This window comes from Parus major, chromosome 20 (assembly GCF_001522545.3).
Source record: "Parus major isolate Abel chromosome 20, Parus_major1.1, whole genome shotgun sequence".
NCBI classification, from domain to species: domain Eukaryota; kingdom Metazoa; phylum Chordata; class Aves; order Passeriformes; family Paridae; genus Parus; species Parus major.
In genome coordinates, this window is record NC_031788.1 from 8382006 (window position 1) to 8403099 (window position 21094).

At 50.1% G+C, this 21094-nt stretch overlaps 1 protein-coding gene across 1 annotated transcript in view; it reads left to right on the forward strand.

The window, feature by feature from the left end:
• Positions 1–2312: 2312 nt before the first annotated feature.
• MYT1 (myelin transcription factor 1) overlaps positions 2313–21094 on the forward strand; it is a 59309-nt gene continuing 40527 nt past the window's right edge. Inside the window, exons 1-2 of the mRNA XM_015647948.3 lie at positions 2313–2495; positions 19848–19948. The gene's annotated coding sequence lies outside the window, so the exon portion shown is untranslated. The remainder of the gene's footprint in view (positions 2496–19847; positions 19949–21094) is intronic.

Below are 21094 nucleotides of genomic sequence, written 5' to 3' on the forward strand. Positions count from 1 at the left end.
GTTAATGGTTTAGGAGCACACCAGGCTGGCAAGTCGTGGAAATGGCCATCCTAACAACCTCCAAAGCGGCCTCAACAGTTTAAAATTAGTATTTCTGCCACCCTCCCCTCAGTAAAATTCATGAGATGGGAAATGGAATCCCTCCTTCCTGCCATGTGCCCTGCAATGGTCTGTGAGTGACATGGAGTTGCCGGTAGCAGCCATCCAAGCCAAATTTGCCAGATTTTGGGCAGTCTGAGAGGCTTTTCTCGCTCCTGCCTGCACCTAACCCGCCCGGGGTGAGGGTGAGCTGGCGAGGAGCCTGGGGCCCCTGCAGCTCTGGAGCTGGAGTTTCCCACAGGAGAGTGCATCCTCAGCAGGATTCAGATTTCCCTGCCAGGCTCTGCCTCAGCTCTCTGAGGACTCCTGGGGTTTCTGTCCATTTGCGAGCTCTCGCATCTTTTTGGAAATCTTCATTAAGATGACAGGAAAGTCTTAATTGTCTCGGTGGTGCCGGAGATGGCAGGAGGGTGCAGGGAAAAGCGCTGGGGAGAAAAATGTCGTTCCCCCTCTCCTCTCCCCAGCCCGTGGGGCTGCAGCCTGGCTGTGTTTCCCTCGCTGTTCCCGAAAAGTTGCGATGCAAGTGCTAATGCTCCCGTCTGGCAGGGTCAGGGGTGGGATGTGCTAATGCCCTTCCTGCCGCACCGTGCCGGGCTCTCTCCCCAGAGCCTCCCTCCCTCCAGCTCGCCGAGGACTTTCTCCTCGCGGGGTGGCCGCATCCCCAGGAAACAAACATCTTCAAGGAAAGACAATACTAACTCATGGAAAGTGTGACACTTTCCGGGAGGAAAAGGTGCATAATGCAGGAACGTGCACTTTGTTCACTTAGAATTAATCGCTAAACTGTTTTAGTTACCGTTTTCTCCTAAGACTTTTCCTTATGTTGTTCTACCCGTCCCAAAATCCATAATGTAAAATGTAAACCACTTTCCCCGGGATGAAGGTGTTGTATGCTGGGAATACATTGTGCCTATTTTTTTTTTATTTTTTTTTAATTTTTTTTTTTTTGCTTTTAAGGGGAAGAAAAAAAATTAAAATATTTATACACCTTTTAACCACCGTCTTTTGAATATGTATATCAGCTAATATGCAATACTTCCAGGTTCATAGAGGCGATAAATTTCCCAGTCTGTTCTTTATGGTGATAGGTCATCTTCCTAACCACCAATAAATATTGTAAAGTACTTTCGCTGGAGCTGTGCTAACCCAGGGCATCTGTCACTCGCTGCTTGCTGCTATTAGGAATTATTGGGCCGTACCACGCGCCGGGATGCGCGGGGGGGACACGGAACGGCGCTCGCCGCGCTCGCCGTCCTTTTGTGTTGCTGCTGTCAGAGGAGCCCCGAGCCTCGTGCATATTAATTATGAATCAGCTCGGGTAAAATCATTCACCTTCTGCCGGGTGCTGGGGAGGGGGAAGAGCGAGGAGAGAGGGGCCGGCGGGGCTGGGAGAGCCCCAACTCTCGGTGCACTCAAGGCAGCCGCTCCATCTCTCTCGCTCACTCTCTTTGATGCTATACTGTAAATTTATTTCACCTCAGAGAGTAAACAGATATATTGCAACCCCAAGGGTTCATGGGTAGTGTATTTACAAAGGGAAGGCGCAGCAAGCCCCCTCTGTGCCATTTCCATTAATGAGAGCGGTCATTAAGTAAATGAGACATTGCCTTTAGCAGGCTTAAGAGTTCACACACTAAGGAGTATCAGATATTTAATTGAAACCAACAACCCGTCTTACACGCGTGTTACTGGTGTAGGGAAGTGGGCTGCCCTCCAAGAACTCTCCCCCCACAACCTCCCCCATGCAAATTTCATGATTGGTTTCCGTGATGTCATTTTGTAAAGGGGCAGACAATAGCTGTGGGGAAAGGTAAGTCAATATTATGTTCTTTCGCTGACAAAGGCAGATAATGCTGGCTTTTTTTTTCTTTTTCTTTTTTTCTTCTTCTTTTTTTTTTTTTTTTTTTTTTTTTTTCCTCCCCTCCCCTCCCTTGGATTGAGACAGAGGGGAAAGGCTTTCGGAGCACACAGTTGATGTAAACAGACGCAGGCGTTTCGCCTTTACAGCACGAAGGCTGGGTTGTTGTTTTGAAAATTGCACTGGAGAACCGAGGGGATTTTTATGATGATCATCATGCTCCTAGGTCCATCTTTGCTCGCTCGCTCCCTCGCCGGCTGCGAGACGCTAGTGGACATGTTATGCTTCTGACTGAAAAGAGGTTGAATAAGATGAGAAAGGAGGAGATTTATTAAAAAAAAAAAAAAAAAAAAAAGCACAACGTCGCATTCAACCAGGAAACTTTCTGAATATTTCTGGAAGAGGATGCTTGCCGGGTTTGTGAACCGCGAGATCGGTGGATGTTTATCCGGAGGGAGGTGTTAGCAGAAGACGCTCCCGGGCGCCGGGAGGAGTTTGCGCCGGCGGCGGCGGCCCCGCGGCCGCGGAGCTCTCGGAGGTGCTGACGGCCGGGGGAACCGGGGCTCCACGGGTCCCTCACCGCGCTCCCCTCACCCCAGGCCCCTTCCTCCAAAACTCCAGCCCAACTCCGCAGCTCCGCACTCCTGGGGCGTTGGGGAGCTCCGCGGCCCCCCTCGCCCGGGGACGCGGCTGCGGAGAGCTGGTGGCTGCTCCCTCCTGCCACTGCCAGACTTTTCTTTTTTCTCCTTTTTTTCCCTTTCCCCCCTCCCTCTTCTTTCCGATTATTGCCTACTTTAGAGTTCTCTATTTATAGCAGCGAGGCACAAGGGAAGTGTGCCATGTTGGTGGATTTCTCTCTATACGTTGACCACGACAGAAATCTGCGTGTTCTTATTTTTAGCTTGCTCGGAAGAGGCTTTGCTTGGCTAATCTCTTTATCAATTTTAGCAAAGTTTGTTGTTGTGGTTGTTCCGTGGGTTATTCGGAGAGGGAGCGAGGGGCAGGGGGCTGGTGGATGTGCTTGTGCTGCCATCGAGCCCGGCCAGCTGGGCTGAGTTTGGGGTGCAGTTTGCCGGCGGGCAGGACCGACCCTCCTCGGGGAGGCGGCCCCAAAGGGGGTCGGCACCCTCGGAGGCTCTCCCACACAAAGGGGGCAGGTCGTGGGGAGCAGGAGGTTTGGGGCATGCCAGGCTGCCCGGAGCCGGGCAGGAGAAGGGGGCAGGTTGCCCGCAGCCCCCCTGGATCCGGCCGGGCAGCAGTGCGGGGGCAGCCGCTCTCCTCCCGCTATTGTTGGGCCCCCTCGCTTCGAGCAGCCGCTGAAAACAAGTGCGAAAAGCCCCGGCTAAACCCTCGCCATCGCCCTGCCGCTACTTTTAGTTATTCTTTTTTTTCTTTCTTTTCCTTTCCCTCTCTCTAGTTGGCTCATCTGCTGTTATTATCAGCCTTTTCCATATGGCCACTTTAATTAATGGCAGACAAAAGGGAGTTTGGGAGGGGGGGGGGAGGAGGAATCTAGGAATTAGAGTTTATAGTTGGTTTGTCTCTCTCTGATGCTGTCATAGAAACCAGAAGCAAAGATGCCGCCTTTCCACTTCTTTGTATGATCCTGTTTATTGTTCCCGAGCGGCGCAGATTGGAGCAGGCGCGTGTTGCAAAGCACAAACCAGCGCCGGCTGCTACCGCCGGGAAAGCCGGGCACAACTTGTCCCCTTCGGCTCTTTCAAACCTGCCTGCCCTCCCCCTTCTCTCCCCTCCTTCACCTGCCTCGGGAAAAACAAGGAGAACTTGGTTTTGTTTTTTTTGTTTGTTTGTTTTTTTTCCTTTTTCTCTCTTTTTCCTTTTTGTTTTTTTCTTTTTGTTTGTTTGTTTTCCTTTTCCCCTCCAAGTGATGTTGTGGATCTGTGGGATCCCCGCCGCACAAAGAGTAGGAAAACTCTGGAAAGTTGTGGTTTTCCCTTCCCAGAAGGCAGACAGGAGCTGTCCCCCGTGTCCCGCTGGAGTTGGGGTGCGGAGCGGCGGCTCCGGCTCTGTCCCGGGTGCTGTTACCGAGCAGTCCCGGCCCCAAGGGCTGCGTGGCCGCGCTCGGGGTTGGCGATTTCCCGGGGTCCGGTCGGGGAGGGCTCTGGGCTGGCAGTGCCGCTTGTCCCCTGCTCGGTCCCGAGTGGGCATCCCATCCCTTTCCCCGGGCCGCTGTCCCGTGGCAGCTCTGGGGGGGTGAGGGTGCAGCGGGGGCACCTCGTGCTGTCGGAAAGACAGAAATTCGGGCCCCTCTCTTCCTCCTGGGATCCTGGGGCTTGGCCCGGCTGGAGGGGTGTCCCGCTGCGGGCTGCTGCTTCAGGTCACTGCCAAGGGTGGCCTTGGTGACTTTGGGGCCGGGGTGCTCCCTCCTGTTTTGGAAAATCCTGGGCTGGAAGTGGACGAGAACCCCCCTCCCTGAAGACTCCAAACCTCCCTCATCCTCCCCCCATCTCCACTCCCTGTCTGTCTGAGCTATTCGCTCCCTTTGCCCCCAGAATCACCCTCATCCCCAAGGCGGGGGAGCAGGGGGACAGCAGCCCGGGGGTCGGGACCCCTCCATTTCCCGCTTCTTGCTGTGGAATTGCCCGGGCTGGGTTGGGAGAGAAGGGGGGCACAGGTTCCCTCCGGCCCGGGACTGTCCCCAACAACCCGGAGTGACAAACTGGGGGCTGGGGGTGGGCAGGGGCAGGCGAAGCCCCGGTTCTGCGCCTCCCCCGGCCCGGCCCGCACGGCCCCGGGAGCCGGAGCAGCTCCTGGCAGTCAGATGATGATGATGATGATGATGGTGATGATGATGATGATGATGATGATGAGGGCAGGGCTGACTTGGCAAGACGTAGCTTGGCGTCAGAGCAGCTGCCATTTTAGCAGACGGTACTAAACCCCCCCTGCACCCCCCGGAAGGCTCGGCTTTGGGGTGCCGCCTCCAAACTTGGGTTCTGGAAGGGACACGCTGCTCTTCTTGAGCTTTGCGGGGAGCAGTGCGCCCTAAGCCAGAAACACTCTCGGAAGAGGCTGAATGACACAGCTTTAGAGCTCAGGAATAGAAACACTTTTCCCTTCCTGAAATCCCGCAGTTTTGCATCAGGGCTTGAGAAGGACAGGGGAGCTCACACTCCTGAACCCCCAAAATCAGTGTCATGCAAAATGCTCTGTCCCTCCCTGGCAGGCGAGGGGCAGAGCCCTCTTCTGCAGCCTCGGAGGGGTTTATTTGGGAAGGGATGCTGCTGCTGTCCCCAGCACAAAGACTGGGGGGACCGGGACTTTCTGCCCCCCGAGAGCAGAGTGAGGAAGGGGAAGCAGAGGATTTACAGTAAAGGCTGGAGCCGGGGCTGGGCTGGGCTTCCCAGAAGACATGAAATGAGGCGTGTGAAGGGGAGGGAGAGGCGGGGAAGCATCGTTTTACCGCGGGCAAGTCATATATGGAACTTCAGTGGCAAAGTGGGGTACAGGACCTGCTCTTTCCTTTGCTTTGAGTTTGTGTGAGTTTGTAAATGGAAAGGCTTATTTTTCCAGCTGTAAACTCTGTGTCTGAGTTGTTAGAGCCCTTTCCTTAATGGCAAAGTGTCAAAGTATCAAAAAATATCACATTATAGCTGTACGGGAGCTGAGCATGGAGGATCCACGCTTCCAGAGCTGGGAACACACCACTGTGTGTTACTCTGCCCCAGCAAATCCCCTTTTGGGTTATTTGTTGTGCAGATGCTGTTTGCTCCCTGGCTGTGCAGACAAGGAGGGCTCACAGTCCAGGTTTATTTGGCTTTACTGTCCTGCAGCAGCAATGAAAGGATTATCAGCGTGGGCTTGACTGCCACACAGCCTCTCAGTTCCCAGGTATTTCTGGAGTTTTGACAGGGCGGAGGTTGTCATCAAGAAACTCTTTCCACCTTTTTCTCTGCCTTTTCCTCCTTTCTGCTGTGTTTTACTGGCTTCTACAAAGAATAACTCCACCCATGTTCCCATGCTTGTCTTCCTGGGTGTGTGGTGAGAATCCACTGGTGTCTCTGACAGCATTAAGGTGGGATTCCATGAAACTTCACAGCTTAAAATGTTTTTTATCTCTTCTGAGGCTGTTTACCTTTGCAAAGTAGAAGTTTGATCCATAGCCCAGGCCTTAGGAGAATCATGGTGTGAATAGAGAAGTGGAGTGATAAGCTGTGAAACATTTCAGGAGTGGAGAAAGGCTGTTTATTTACAAAAAAATTACCTTGTTCCTAAAATTAAATGAATTTATATGAGAGTTTCTTCACAGGGGTCTGGGAGCCAGGTCTTGAGTCAAGGCAGAGAGCAGTGTTGGGACATCCCTTCTGCTCCCTTCAGAGATGGGAGGGGAATCTGTCCCCTCCCACTCTGACAAATATTTTCACCAAGGAGAAAAGGGCTTTGTGGGCTTATATTTGGAGTTTCCCCTCTTGGCAGATTAATCTGTCAAGGGGGATTTCTGGAAGTGCAGTGTTTGCCCTTGCAGAGCTCGGGAGCAGCTGTGTGCTGGCTTTGCCCTTTGGGACAGGGCTGACACTCAGAAGGTGAAGAGAGGGTTCCAAGCATCTCCTCCCATGCAGGTTCCCTGGCAGCAGCAGCACACGAGGGGATCCCTTGGCTTCCCTGAGCTGCTTTCCCACCTGCCTGGAAGGGGAGATGCCTTCTGCCTTGGGAATAGCTGAAGTGAGGACATCTCAGGGGCATGAGCATGTATTGAAGAATTATGTTGAAAACCAGTAAATATCAAAAATCACCAGAGTGGAGCAGATCCTCAAAATCTTTAAACACTGGATTTTCTAAGGACTGTTTCATAGAAGGCACAAGTTGGAGTTTGAAGGAAAAATGGCAAATAAGCATCCCAAAATGAGTGGTTTTCTATGATTTTTATTCATCCCTGCAGTGCTCCTGTGAGGTTTGCTGTGGGTTTGCAGGACTGATGGGGAGGCAGAGAAGATTTCTGGGCTGGAGAGATCTAGACAAACACGCTGACTGCCTTCTATGAAAAGCTGGTCTCTTGAAGCAGGATTTGCCCTTTGAGAGGCTGTATTTTGAACAGCTCTGACTGCTTTTTAAAACCATGCACCCCTCCATGCTACAGCAGCCTTTGGGGAGGCAGTGCCTGTAGGAAACTGGTCCAGCAATGCCCTGGATGGAGCCAGCACTGGGAGCTGTGGCTGGTTTTGGGCAGACCCAAGAGGGAAAAGGCAGATGTGGCTGTGGCATGTTTATGGATGAGTGTAGGGAGAGGATGTGGGCTGGGAGTGTGCCTTGGGCTCCATCCCACTGCCCTGCTCCTCTGCTGCTCCCATCAGAGCATCCTGGAGTAGCCCTTGCCACACACACATAACTCGGAGGCCAGGGGTGTTTGGTAGCAGCAGGGAAATGAATTGGCTGGGAAAGTTTGCCCAGGGAAGGTTGGTCTGGTGTGAAAGGATGTCAGGAAAGGGAAATAGGGAATTCCCAGGCATAGTCTGGCTGATGAAAAGGTGGCTGGGATCACCTTGTTCTGCCAGCTGGGCTGTTCCCAGCAAATATCAGTTTTAGAGCAGAAAACTGAAGTGCCATGCTCTGCAATCCTCTGATTTTCAGTTTGGTTTGGTTTAAGGAAAAAAAAAAAAAAAGAAAAAAAATATTTTTCACCTGAATTAAAATACTTTTGATCTTTGTCTTTCATTGAACTTTTTGCTTCAGAGAGAATAGATTAATAAACACTTTCAAATGGAAAAACATAGTTTGGAAAGGTTCCCCTTTCATCTTTAACACAGAGCTTTAATGCTAACCTGAGTTTGAGTTGTCTGTTCCCCCATTCCTTTCCCCTCGCTTATTTTTTTGTTTTTTAATCTTAACAACAATAACTTTGCTTTTATTGTGATCATGCTGGCCTTTACTGGTCACTTTTTTTTCTTTCCTTTTTTTATTTTGAAGTCAGAACGTTAAAAAAAAAAAAAAATCACAATGTTATTTTAATCAGACCGAATGAAAGAGCAAATCAGAGCGAGAATTTTAATCTGCCCCAAGCAAAACTGCCTTGTACATCTGTCATGTTGGGATTAGTGGAACTCTTTAAAGAAGCTGCAGACTTTTTAAACAAAGTATTAAACATTTGTGACCTGATTTCCATTCTTACAATATTCTCATTAATAAGAGTGCAGGCTGAAAAGACATCTGTTAGGTCCTATTTGTTTTAAGAATATTAAAGGCTAATAAGAATATTGGAGGGTGGGGTTGGGGAGCCGGGGGGAATCTAAGTGTAATATTTAGAGCCAAATCTCAGAGCTGCAGTTTTCCAAAGTGATTTTGGGTCTAACTCGGTGCAGGGTAGAGGGAAACACAAATCTTGGACCTCGAGTTGGATGCTCCATGTCGCTGTTCGTGGTCTGTTCAGGCTGTTGCTGCTTGTGTGAGGTTTCCCTTTGGACTGAGAGGTTTGCCTGGGGCTCCATCCCTGTTTAAGGAGCAGAGGAGGGGAAACGCTGCCTTTCCAAGATAAAATTTAGGCTGAAATGGCGCAAAAGCAGAGATACAGTCTTAAATTGAACGCAAACACAAGCACGCGTGTGTCACCTGTGCTCATCCAGTGCTGCTTGGGACCAGCCGGGAAGCAGAGTAGAGAGGGTGTGAAATGTCCTTCATGGGCTTGCTGCTTGTTTTGTGCTGGATCGGAAGGCAGTTAAAGTAAATGGCCCAGCTTGGACCCCCTAAGGAAAAAATAAAGCCAGGCATGTGTTGGGTAAAGTACTTGCTGAAAGAAGCCTTCAGTATTAACGTGCATATATGGTTTAAGAGAAGGTTGCTGTCGACTGCAATCTTTGCATCTTGTTTATGCTTGCTGGGTAAAATATTAACTAAAGCATCTGAACATAAAGTTCTGGTGTGAAAGAATATCAGCAGGGGAGAGCCATATGGTGCCAGGCTGCTAACAAAATACCAAACGCTGGAGATTCCTTTTTGCAGAAGCCTGAAAACTCTCGTTCCCATCCATAATACATGAGTTCACGCCTTTGATTACTCCAAACATTAGTCCAAGTGGTGCAGGAGTCTCTTTGGAGCTTACACAACTTAGGGCACGCCGTGCTCTTCCCCCCTCTTCCTTTACATAAAAGAAATCGATGTCGAGCTGTTAAGATACAAATATCCAATATGCTGTAAGACAATATGTTTCCGAAACTGCTGCGTAAGCTGCCTTCCCTCTAATTAAATATAAACTGCAGTAGAGACTCGGCTTTCCTCGTTCCTCTGCTTGAAATTGTTTGGCAAGCGTGTGGCTCTCCCTAGGACAGCATCTGCAAGCGAGGTTGGTGCCAGTTTTGGGGAAGCCTCTTGCTCCTTGTGGGTGCAATCAGAAGCTCTCTGGTCGATGCTGAGGGCTGTAATCGTCTCTCTGAGCAGCAGCTCCCAGGCACGTTTATCTGAGCCCTCTCTGCAAGTCCGGGGTCGGGTGTATTCAGCAGCAAAGGATTCAAACCCAGCATTAGGAGGATCCCCTGGTGAATATTATTATAAGGTACAAGAGATGGCTCAGGGGAGCTTTCATGCATGCAGTATTTTAAGAACAAATTATTGCTGGCAAAATCTATAGGTGACAGTCTGAGGACTTTTGAAAATCTCTTTTTTTTTTTAAACAATCCCTTGAAACTAACAATTTGACATTGAACAACTTGTGCTTGTCACTGGGCTCCCTGAGTGTGGCTGGTAAAGGTTTGTGGTGAACACCCCATTAACCTGAGCACCTACAGAGTGCAGAGAAACCTCCCCAGCAGCTGCCTTTGGTTAACCCACATTTCAGAGCTGGAGCTTTTTCCTGCTCCTAGTGTTTCTGCAGCCTGGGAGATGCAGGACTGGGGGAGGAAGGCAGTGGCTCTCTAGCAGCCATGGCTTTGGGGCCAAAGCTTGCATTTGAGTCACCTGTTTCAGCTCTTGGACACCCAAACCCTCTGGAAGCACATCAGGTTTGGCACCTAAATGCAGAATTAGGCTTTCCTTTTAGCACTGGCTCTTCCCTTTGTGGCTGTGTGGGCAATACAGGGTGATGAGAATTAAGTCAATGCCAAAACGCTGCTGGCTGAACGTGTGGCAAAAGTTTTAAAGCAGGGAAGGGTTAAATCTACAATGCTGTGTCCCAAAGAAAGGCTGCTCTGGTGAGCTGCTGGGATAAGTGAAGGTGTCAGGTGGCCTTTGAGAGAAATTGCCTGATTTCAGCCTAAAACTGTCTTCTAGTGGGGCTTGAAACCTAAAATGAGCCTTTCTGAGGGATGTGTCCAGTCCTTGCTCTTCACTCAAAGCCCAAGTGCCTGTGTGGGAATGAGAGGAAGATAAATGAATTCACTTCCATGGAAAAGGAAAAAAAAAAAATCTTTATTTGTAGGAAATCAAAATCTTTGGGTGGGTGAGATTCTGGGTGAAGTTATGTTGGGTGAAGTTAGCCCAACCTGAGTGCCCCATCACAGAGGAAAGGGTTCATCCCTCTGAAAACTGATGTGGCCATGAGCCTGTCTGGAGTCCCAGCTTCTCCTGCTTTTGCATATGCTTCTCTTCCATAATTCTGAAGCTTTGCATCTAGCGAGCTTCTGGCAAGTGGAGTTAAAGGTTTGTTTGTTGCCCTCAATATTTTGATGTAATTAGTCAGCGAGCAACTCACTGCTTTTGCCCAGAGAAACGCGCTCTCCAAGAACACAAGTGACAGGAGAGGATTAATAGCCTTCTGGAGAGAGCTGCTCCATTTTTTATTTAATAAAAACGAAAAAAAAAAGGAAAAAAAAAGATGCCTGGGAGCAATGTTGTTGCTTTAAAAAAAATGACATTTGAAATGGTTAACTCTGCCTGCGGTGTCTCAGCAGAGCACAGAGTTGTCAGCTCCTGTCCCACATTCCCTAGAAACCTTCAACTCCCTCTCATCCTGGAGCAGCTCTCCTGGCTCCCAGGGAGGCAGGTGGCTCTGGCAGGCTGGCTGCTCCCTCTGCACTCACCCACCGAGCAAGGACACCCTGCCAGAACAGGGAGGATTGGGAGAAAATTATTTGTGAGGAGAGAAACTTGTGACTTGCAGGATATGAGCTGGTGCTTGGCTGTGGAGCCCAGGGGTGACTGCACTGGGGGCTCTGGGCTTCCCCTGCTCCTGGCTCAGTTTTGGGACAGAGCTGATGGAGAGCAGAGGGCTCAGCTGGTGAAAGGGGCTGGAAGTGGGGATGAATGCTGCTCCAGAGCAGTGCCCATGGGCATCCAGCTGCTGTCTCACCCTCCTCCTTGTTGTCCCTGCATCCTATTCCCAGGCGAGCGAAGGCTGCAGGAAGGACAGAAAGGTATCACTCGCCTGTATTTAATTTCAATTACACAGAGCCTGCAGGAGCGCTCAGAGCTGTGCCAGCAGGGCTATAAACTCATCTGATGATTTCCCTTTTTTTCAGGCAAATGGTGCACAGCAGCCACCCCATTCAGCAGCAATAATCCTGGGGGGCTGACACTCGTGCTGCAGTGCTGACTCCTGTTTAATGAGCTGACCCTTCAGAAGGCATTAATTGCCTCATTTTGTGGTGGGCAGCGTGGCACCCTGTGCCTGCCCGTGGTCTGGGGGTTCTGGCTAGGAAATGGTTTGGTTTGAGTGTGCCAAGCCCGGGAGGGGGGTGCTGGTGGAGGCTGAGAGCCAGTGGGCACTGAGCAGAGCTGCCTCGTACCCCTGGGGAGCTGCTGCTGCACAATGATCTCACCTCCTTTTATGCCTTATTGCTTCTGTCTCCCTGACTCCATATGACACACGCTTACGTGTCAACTTTTCACTTCTTATATGGCAGCAGAGAGAAAAGGCTTAATATCGTAAAGACAAGCTGGCAGCTGGGAAGTAGCCCATTTAGTCATCTAACTTTGCGTCAGAGGCACTGCCAGCCCCTTCCCTGGCTCTTCCAGGCAGCTTCTCCCTCCTCTGCCCAACCTGGTGTCACATGTGATGGAAATCCCTGCCAGGAAAACACTTCCCAGAGCAAACACTGTCGATGGACCCCAGTCCTGTGCTGGGGACAAGCAGTCTGTGCTCCACAAACACATGTGTGCACCTAACTTGGGCCAAATTTGAAACAATGTTGGGTTTTGTTTAAGCTTTTGGGGTTTTGCAGTTGTTTTTACCCAGAATTTACAGGGCTGAGGGTGAAGTGTTACAGCAGATCCAAAATAACTTGGGCTGTGACAGTCAGCACTGGGGCATCTCAGGAGATTCGGAGCTCAGAAGGAACCCAAGAATCATTGACAGCTAAATCTATGGATGGCTAAAATGGGAGAGGAAAGACCAGTTCATATTTTCCCTGTTTCTTCTATTCTTCCCTACACACTGAGGAAATCTGTATTTTCTGCTCAGAAGCAGGTACTGAACCCTGTCCTGCCTCATCCCAGGAAGGTTGTTTGTGGCTGGCTTTTTACATTTGGCTTCCCCTCAATGCTCAGCCTCGTACCCCCCTGTGCAAACACTGCTCAGGCTCTCTCTTCTGTTATCCCTTCATTTCCAAGCTGATGATGGAGTGGTTTGGATGCAGTGTGTCAGATACTCGAGCTGGATCAATGCCTCCAGCTCGATCTGTTTGATGTCCATCCATGCTGGGAGTACTTCCCCGTGCAGGCTGACAGCAGCTGTGGGGAAAGGGGACTTTGATTTCAGCAGTTGCTGGTGCCTTCTTTCACCCCTCAACTTGTTGGGGTGAGCTTGTGCTCCCAGTTTGGGGACAGCCCTGTCCCCATGCCCACAGTGAGGAGATGCACAGAGGGCTGGTGCTGCTGTTGGGGTGGAGGTGGAAGCTGCTTTTCCAAAAGGTGGGAGAAAGAGCTGAATTAGGGGAGTCTTGGAGCTGAAATCCCTGACTCGTTCCTCTGAATCGCCGTGGCTCCTTCCTCACCTTCTCCAGCCACCCTTCCCCTTGCTCATCATCAGGCCCAGAGTCCCAGAGTTGCCCTGGAGCCCCTTTGCTCAGCACAGAGAGCACACACGGCCCTAACGCCTTCCCACACCTCCTCGGGTGGGGAAGGACATCCTTGCCCAACACCAGCACTGCCAGTGGACACACTCCTGGTTCTGCTTCTCACCCCAGCTTACACAGGTTGTTTTTCCCACTCTGAGGGCTCCTGTGCATCAGCAGCACCACGGGAAGGGTTTTACAAGTCTCTTGTTACCTCACCCTGAGCCATCAGGTGGTTTCCTTCAGCAGCTACCATCTCGGGGCTGCTTCCTTCCCACTGGCCCAAGACACGCTTCTCCAAAAGCATCTCCAAGAATTTATCTGCTCTGAATTCTCCTGCTGGTGTTTCGACAGAGGCTCCACAGAGGCTTTCAATTTGGTATGAAAAGTAATTATTGCCAGGGTGCAGTTTAGCTGTTGTGTTTTACAGTGCTGGTAAGGTTAAAAGAAATAATAATAATAATACAAGAAAGACTCAGCCAGAGTAACTGCCTGCAACATGCTATTTGCATTTTTAAGGAAATACTTCTTTGAGACAGCTTGGGTGAAAGGTCGGCATTTGCATATAAATGGAAAAGAAAGTGTGTGATGCTGGAAGTTACATCTATATTATTTTCTCAGCAGTGAGCTGCTGTTCTGGAGATTAAGGGACGCAGTTTGCATTTAGCTTTTGTTGAATAGAGAAGGTACCAGGAAAGGCAAATTAGAACAAAATAATGAGGGAAATGTACAAGGAGAAAGAAGCAACATCCTGTTTCTGAGAGATGCTCTCCTGCATGGCTGACACCTCGCACGGCCGCTTGCACGCGCGCTGGGCACGCGAGGGTGAGCGTGGCTGAGAGGGGCTCCCTTTGCACGGACAAAAGGCTGGGTGCTGGGGATGACACCAGTGGCAGGAGGGGTCCCTGCTGTCAATAAGCCTGGCAGAAAGGAGGATGATGGTGCACATCATTTGGAAGTGATATGCTGGGGTTTGTTTGTTGGTTTTGTTTCTTTGTGTTTTTATTTATTTATTTATTTATTTTTAAAATATTGTTATTTTCTCTTTTCATTCAGGCTCAGGTATGTTTGGAGAGGAATTGTCAGCCATCTCAATGAGGTTCCTTCAGTTGAAGTAGGAACATTCACACTTTGTGGCTGGCAGGGCAAAGGCAGGAGGCAGGGAAATCCACAACTCAGGTCTTGCTCTTGCCTTGAAGGGGTCCCACATCCTGTGAGATTTTCTAGGCCCTGCTGCTGCCCTGGGCCTTGAAAACACCAAAAGGATTCTCTGGTGGAGAACCCCAGTGCTTTGTTTCCCCTCTCGTTGGTGGCCTGGCTTGCCACACTCAGAGCAGCTTTGTGCTTTGACAGCTCCCCCATGGAGCTGGGGGAAAATTGGACGTTGAGCAATGTTCACTCTTTAATCTTTTTGATCAGTACTTAAGAACACCATGCAGACAGCAGCGGTGCTGCGGGCACGCGGCTTTTGTTCCTCTCTGGAAGAGTACACAAGTGCTGCAAGGATGGAAGGTGAAAAACACCTCCTTTTGTACCTTCTGCTGTGTCCTGCTGCTGCTTACAGTGCTGCTGCCGCTCGGTAGGGAAAGAAAAAAGGCTCTAATAAAAACTCTTATTAACTGGCCATGAACACTGGAGCATGAATATTGCTCTTAATGAGGAGACACTGTAGCCTCATTTGCTTCCCTTGCATTGTAGGTGCACAGGGCTTCAGCTCCTGCAGCCCTGGGTGGTACAGAGAAACAGGAGGGAGTGTTGGTCCTGCCCTAGAGCACAATTTGGTGTGCAGAGGTGCTGGGCAGGGCTGGAAAGAGGACCCCAGATGAAGGGTGGCAGCACAGCCACTGCCAGGGTCTGGGGATGTCAGGTCCCATGGCAGGGTGATATCTGCACCCTGCTCCTGGTGGATTTTAAGCTTGTTAATGAATCCCACTACTGAGGGTTTTGCTCCCTCTCCAAGGAGCAGTTTTCCATGCTTCTTCCCATTGCAACATGTTTTTTTTTTGTGCTTGGGAAATTTGAATATTTTTGTGATTCAAGCAGCTGCTCACTGTCCTGTCCTACAGCCATGGGGAAGGGGTGATTCCCTGTTCCCATCAATGAGATGACAAAGAGTTTAAGAGCTTGCAAAGGTGCCAGGTATGACAGGACAAAGCATGAGCTGGCAGGGCTGAGGTGACCACAGGGGCTGACAGAGCTGCCTGGACAGGGGTGGCAGCTGACAGCATCAGAAGCAGGATGAGCCAAGAGGTGAGGTGGCAGGGGCTGGGAAGGAGGACGTGAGTCACTTGTGCTTCAGGCAGTGCTGGAGGAGGGAGCTGAGGCAGGGGATGCTCCCTGGGCTGCAGGAATGGCTGGGAAGGAGAGTGGCAGGTTGTGGTGGCTGGAAATGGGGAAGCAGCAGCACGATGCTGGCAGTGACCTGTCCTCTTTCCCTTGGCACAGTCTGGTGCTCCCCTCCTGTGTCCTGTGCCCCAGGACCCGCAGAGCTGAGCTGTACTTGGCTGTCAGCACCGAGCACCTCGGAGCTGTGCTAGTGCTGAGCCAGTGGCTCAGTGTGTCAGCAAGGCACGCTGTGCTGCAGGGGGCTGTTTGGCAGGGAAAGCATTGGAAAGGCTTGTTCCTACTGAAATCAAACCCTTCCTTTCCTTTGGGTAAGGGGAAAATAAAAGGTCAGAGCGTGCATCACAGATTTCGTGACGTCAAAGCGTGTGGTTTGGTAGCAGGGTGAGTTAAGCCAGCACTGTGTGTTTGTTGGGGCAGTGGAATCACAAATGCACTTCTCTGGTGCCATGAGCTGTTGGGTCTCTGGACAGCCATGCAGTGCTGCAGGGCACCCTCTGGCTCTGTGCTGCCAGGAGAGGAGCCACGGCCAGGAATGATGTGGGGATGAGCAGCAGAGAGCTCCTGAGCAAACTCTGTGAGCTGTGCAAACAGGCAGGGGTGGGGTCAGCTCCCCACAGCTCAGCTCTAGCTTTTAGGAGGAAACTACTCATGACCCCTTAATTTTGCTTTTTGTAGAGATCACAAACTCACTGGGACTTCTCCCAGGGGAGAACATCAAAGTTCAACATCCCCATCCTTGGAAGTGTTCAAGGCTAGACAGGTTGGACAGGGATGGGAGCAGCCTGGGGTAGTGGAAGGTGCCCCTGCCCATGGCAGGGGGCTGGAATGAGATGAGCTTTGCCCTTTCCAACCCAAACCATTTGATGATCTCCCTGGTGATTGCCCAGCTCCCCTCTAAATGTGATAAGGAAAACTATATTTAGTTTAGCAAATGAACAAAGTAAAACCACGATCCAGCCAGCCATGCTACATCTCCCATCCATACATCCCATCTTAACTAATTATTAAATCATATTTGCTGATAAGTATGAGATGTAATATCTATTACACAGCTGTTAAACCTCAATTAATATGTTTTAATGATCAGTCGTTTACTGTGCAATATACAATTAACATCCGGTATTAGATCTTAAATTAAATGCGTGTTTGGGAAGCTAAATTTGCAGCACTGAACACAGCCCTGCTGCAGTAAACAGAGATAATTGCCTGGAATAAGCAGCATTCCTGTGCCCTGAGAGGGGGCTAAACCAACACTCCTGGCATTGGAGATGAATGGAGGAGAATTGCTGAAGAAGCTGGGTTCTACTTTTTCAGTGTATTTTGATTCCTACAGAGGTTTTAATTCCTTTCCTTTGGAAAAAAGCACCCTGATGTAGAGCTGCTGTGTTCCTGCAAGTGGGAAGGTTGAGGTGTGTGGGGTGCCGGCTCAGAGGGGTCTTTACTTGGCAAATATTGGGCAGGAACGTGGGGCAATTAATTGTGCTGAATCCTGGGGCTGTGTGAGGGCGTTCAGAGCTGCAGCTTGGAGCTGAGACCTTAAATCAAAGATAAGGCTCATGTTACCTGTCAGCAGGAAAGCTCTCATTGCACCAAGGGCTTGGGGCCACGCAGGGAAGTAAATTCACTGCTGGTGCTCTCCAGGCAGTGGCCACAGAGCTGTGTGTGTGGGCAACAAACTGCAAACTCACAGAAACACAGAATGCTTTGGGTTGTGACCTTAAAGATCATCTTCTTCCAGTTCTCTGCTGTCAGGGACACCTTCCATGACTGCAGGCTGCTCCAAGTTCTGTCCAGCCTTCTTCCAGGGATGGGGCAGCCACAGCTTCTCTGGGCAGCCTGTGCCAGGGCCTCCCCACCCTCTGAATAAAGAACTTCTTCCTAACAGCAAATCTAAATCTCTGCTTTCCTCCTTGTCCCAGCACTATTCACTCATGTAAAAAGTGTCTCTCCCTGCTTTCTATAAAATGCAGGGATGTCAGGCAGCCAGCAGTGCAGAGGGGTGCAGCAGCCCAGGAGTGGCGTCTCAGATTAGAGAAGGTGTAAAATTTGGCTTTGAGATTTTTTTTAAAAATTCTCATAAAAGATGGGGCCACAAAATGCTCCCTTTGATCCCTCACACTGCTGCAGTGTGGCCTCTGAGAAGCGAGCCCACGTTGTCTGGTGGGATGCTGAGGGACCCAGCCTGCTCTCAGCATGCTGCTGCCTCGTTAACTCAGGATTCACCTTTCCCATGAAAAATGTGCTGGAGCAAAAATGAAGAAAAATTCTTCTCCTTTCCTTTTTCTTTTCTTACACTTGGAGGAACAAATGAAGATTGATATGTTTTTCCTCTAGACTTGCAGTTTAAATATGCAGTAATGCATCTTATGAGGAAAGGCAGCCTTCACCACCCGTGTTTTCTCTACAGAACCTTCCCCTCACTCCATCACTTTGCAATAGCAGGTGTAACCTCTGCAGAGATTTGGGGACAGGGTGGGGCTGCAGTTGGGGCTCCCCTGGCACTGTGAGGACAGGTGTGAGAGCTGACTCCCACCAGGCACCCCCTCCTCGTTATGTATTCATCCTCACCCCAAAGCTTCTTATGAGGTTTGTTGTGTTTATTTTTGGGGGACTTTTTTATGATACTTTGGAGGGCTAAATTTAGGGTTTTTTTTGCAAATTAATGTTTTCTTCTGTCTTTGAGAATTTGAAGTAAAACACATGAGTCTGATTATCACTCCAAATTGCTGTGGTCTCCCTGCAAATATTCCTCATCATCTTGTTTGGGATTGGATGAAGGTGACTTAAACATTTCAAGGAACTATTTGTTTTGTACCAGGATTCCACACTTGCAATGCTTTGGCTCACAGCTGTAGATATCCCAGAAAGGGACAGATAGATTCATGGTTTGGGAGAGAACATCATTTGGCAAAGGATGGTGGTGGCTTGTCATGAATGTTGATGGGGAAAAGCAGCCCAAGACTCCAGTGTGGGCTCCAGTCCTGCCTGGGTGGGTGGTACTGAGGAGGGAGATGGGGGCAAAGCTGGTGTTTTCCTTTGGGCTGTGATCCATCAGACCAGCTGAGCATCTAAGCAATTTTCCAAGGGGGTGTGGATGCAGGTGCTCCAGGCTCTGAACTATCACTGTCCAACCTCAGTGCCAGGAGGGGACCCCAGAATATGCTGCTCCCTCTGGGATCTGCTTCCCATGGGCTAAAAAACACATTTAAGGCAATATCCCACACCTTGTGGGTGGCCCAGGCAGGGGTTAACAGACTTGTCCTTCACATAACCAGTGAGCTTCCTTTCTGCTGAAGCCAGGATCTGGAGGGAGGTGGAAAGGGCAGAGCCAGCAGTGCAAGCTGATCCTCCCTGGAGACCAGATGCATTTAAGCAGCATGGGATAGAGGAAATCTGATTCCAGTGTTGACAGAGCTGTCTTGGCCATTCCAACTGGGCTGGGCAGAGGGTCTGGAGCAGGCTGGAAGGCCTCTGAGTGTGGCCAGCACACCTTCAGCCAGGCCAAGGCTCCTTGCCCAGTCCTTTCCCCCTTCTTGCTTAAAGGGATGAAGGCATGGGACATGAGGATGCGGCTTTTGGCAAGGAGGAGATGGCACTTTGAGCCAGATTTAGCCACAGCATCTTCCAGGGTTGACCATTTGCCTGTGACTTGTGCTCACATGAAAAAACAGGCCCAGCGAGGACGAGTCTGCACGTGTTGCTAATTTTTCCCCGTTGTGGTTGAATGTCATGCCATCTCTTCCTTTCAAAAATCTATCTTTCAGGTTATCCAGGATCCATTGTGTGTACAGTTTAACCCTCTCTCTGCTCCTGCCCCTGCTACATCCCATAGAGGAAGCTCCTGGTTTAAAATGTGCTGTTGGGGAAAGGATGCTGAAGGAAATGCTTTAGATAAGCAGACAGGCAGTGCTGGCCCATGAGTGTGCTATTGAAACATCTTTATTTCTTCTTATTTGATATTTTCCCCCTCTGTTCTCCATTCTTCTGTCCATTTCTAGCTTCTTTCCCTCATTTTCCTTGGTTTTCATCATCTGCTTGGCCATCTGTGCCTCCCCACTCCCTTTCCTCAGAGCTTCTCTGAAGAAGAATAATGTTTCAGCAGCTCTTGGATTTTGTCTGCAAGCCTTGAGCCTTTTCTGAAGGTCCAGGCCAGAGCACAGTGCTTCAAACAGGATTTGGAGTGTCTAACACAAATGATTCTCCTGTGACACATAGAAAAGCCTCCCCAGCTGCCCTCTTGGCTTCAGAACAGCTGTTTTAGGACAAATACATAAAGGTGGCTTTGACAGTCACCTATCTTAGGAACAATTTTGGATGTACATCACCCTAAGATTGAGTTATCCGAGTCTTTCAACATTAATTTTCAACTGTTAACATTGTGTTTTCCAACACTGCAGAGCTGCAGTGTTTGGAGTAGGCTAAGGGTGGAAATTCTTTATGGTTTGGGCTTTCTTTATGCTTAGGGCATGGAAACCCTCAGGATTTGTATGGCCATTAAAAAAAGCTGGCAGGGAATAAATACTGCATTTCTACCTCTGGTTGGTGCTGCTGAGGGGGTGCTGGGCTGGCTCTGGGTCCTGACCCCATGTTCCTCTTTCCCTCCCCAGAAAATGAGTTTCGGGGTGAGCTGCTGAACCAGAGGTGGACGTGTGGAGAGAAGATCAGCAGCTGCGAGGGAGCCGCCGGCCTGCACGGCACACACATCAAGGTGAGTACACAGGCAGGGACATTTTTTGGACAGTGACCCCCCCACCCCATGTGTTGGCCATGGGACAAGGGCCACATGTGCTCCAGCTCCTTCTGGACCAGCTGCTCCTGGGGGAATGGAGCCTTTCCGGTACCCACAAAGTGATGGGCAGGACTTGGAAATCTCTGTCTCCGTGCTACAGCCAAACCTCCTGTATAGTGAATCCGGGCAGGGAGGGCTTCCAGCTGTCAAATTTTGGCTTGGAGTCCAGATATTTAAATCCTTGCCTTCCTCTCCGGTGCCATCCTTCAAGGGTGGCTCAGATCTGGGTATTTAGGTCACTCCCAGGCCTGTTAAAATAGGCCCTTTCTCCAAGGCGCCGGCTGGTCGGAAGGAGCCCCTTGAACACCAGGTGAAGCTGTGGTGCCTTTGGAGGGGACAAGTGAGTCATTCATCCCCACCGGGACCCTGGACAGCTCCTGGGGCTCAACACAGCCACTCATTTACTGCTGCAGCTGTGCCTGATGAAAGAGGTACAGCCAAGGCTGTCAAACCTCCCGGCAGATTCACTGCCAGCAGATTAGGAAGCTTTAATTAAGCAGAGAACTGGGCTGTTCACTGCACAAATGGTGCTTCCTGTCCTATTTTGGCCTCCCAGTAGTCAGGCACCGTCTCCAGTGAGTGGATGGACCCACCTGGGTGATGTGGAAGCTTCCTTGGGTGACTGATGTTGCCAAGTCTTCCTGCATCCCTAGATAAACCAAACCCCAGGAAAACCCCAAACCAGCAAAAAATCCACACTTAAAAACATCCTTCTTCACTAACAAGCTGTCAGCTGCACGCAGGTGTCGCCAGGAGAGCTCACACCTTCTTAGAAAGCAGAGTAAGCAGTTGTTGCTATATTTAAAATGAGCTCAATTAAGGCTTTTCTATTGAACCTGCCAAATAAGCACTTAGGTTAGATTTAATAAGATTGTCGTATGTTAATAAAGTAATGATTACAAAAGGTAACATTCCCAGTACCTGGCGCTCATCTGGTGCTCTGCCTCTAACAAGCACATCACGATTATTAACTGTTCCTTGCAATCCTCAGCTCTGCTTATCTGTGCTTTATCTGAGTGCCAGGGGTGAGAGGAGGGGATGGGGAGGGGAAGTCTGGAGGGAGCC